We start from the raw sequence: 1,369 nt of genomic DNA, 5'->3' as shown, positions 1-1,369 counted from the left end.
CCGACCCACATCCAACCCTTTTAACATTTAAAGATGTTTCAGCTAGGTTAAAAATCCTCCTTGAGGTTTTTTGACCTCAGAGAAGGGAATCTTGCTGTGTCTTAAATTAGGTGCGAGTGCTTGAAGGCAACCAGTGAGAGCGCCAGGTCATGAGCCTGCCTCAGATTTTTAGATCACTCCTGATTTCTTACTTACTCCGGGCGGGGGAAAAGATGCATCAAGCTGATTTCTATCTGTAGGTGGAGCTGGGTAGAGCTTATTTTGAGCTCTGTAGCCTTCCAGTGTCTTGTACCTGCAAGCTAAAGTGCTGCAGCACAAGAGGAAGGTGTCTAAATGAGTGACTGCTGCAGGTAACTTTCTCTAGCCCTGTGATATTGTTTGGATTGGTCCTTCTGCTGGTGTTGATCAGCATTGCTCAACTGACACTGATAGAGCAACATTGTGTTATTCCAGCTGAGGACCTGGTTCAGTGTTCTAACAAAATGCCGCAGAGACCAGTCTTTGCAGGTGGAAAGTGCCCCGAATTCCCATAATTCAGTAGGTTCAGGTAGTCTTCTTGTAACACAATGGCTTGATCAGCTTTCTTAAGGTGTGTAAGTTTCCGCTGAAGGTTGGTGGGATTTTGTTCAATGCTCAGGACTGTAGATTCTTAATGGAAAGGCACTATAGACTTGCTAAGCCTTATTGTTGGGAAACAAGTGATTCAGGCCCTGGGCTGAGACTCAGGAAACCTTGGGCAAGTCATTTCCTTCCTTACCTCCCCTTCTGTAAAACTGGGATAATGGTTCCCAGGTAAGAGGCCTCATCTCTTTGTGTTCATGCAGTGCTCAACACAATGGAGACCCAATCTTGGTTACCCTGGTGTAACTAGATATTTTATTAGGGTTTTTCTGTGGACCTCTTGTCTATTGTGTTCTGAAAGTTTCCCAGGTTGTCCATAGGGTCCTCCCCTACTCTTGGATCTTTTGTTTCTAGATTTTATTGGAGCTTCCCCTGGACTGATGAACTTTGCTCCTCTGCCACTACAAGTATGAACCAATGGGTGTAGTGACTGTGAATTTGCAGGTGTGCATGTTGCATTTTACTGTACCTTTTGTGGGAAGCAGTGTGGTCGAGTGGACCGGGTTGTATTTCCAGCTTAGTTGTTGATCTGCTCTGTGACCTTTGTCAAGGCACTTGCTCTTTCTGTGCCTCAGTTCCTTGAGGATGTGTCTGTGGATTAAAAGAGCTGCAGAAGAACTACGAAGTGGTGGGACTACTATTTTTGGCCTAAAAGAATTGAATTTGGGTGTGTGTTTAACTTGTGGTGTTGTCCTCTGCCTCTTCCTCAAGGGCAGGTTTTGTTAATTCTTTTAAGAATCAACCTATG

At 44.8% G+C, this 1,369-nt stretch overlaps 1 protein-coding gene across 7 annotated transcripts in view; it reads left to right on the top strand.

The window, feature by feature from the left end:
- Nucleotides 1–1,369, top strand: part of AAK1 (AP2 associated kinase 1) — a 101,373-nt gene that overhangs the window by 72,449 nt on the left and 27,555 nt on the right. The window lies entirely within an intron of this gene.

Source organism: Alligator sinensis, unplaced genomic scaffold, assembly GCF_000455745.1.
Source record: "Alligator sinensis unplaced genomic scaffold, ASM45574v1 scaffold1030_1, whole genome shotgun sequence".
In the NCBI taxonomy this organism is placed as follows: domain Eukaryota; kingdom Metazoa; phylum Chordata; order Crocodylia; family Alligatoridae; genus Alligator; species Alligator sinensis.
Note: the sequence above shows the minus strand (reverse complement) of the source record. Positions and strands in the feature narration are given on the sequence as shown.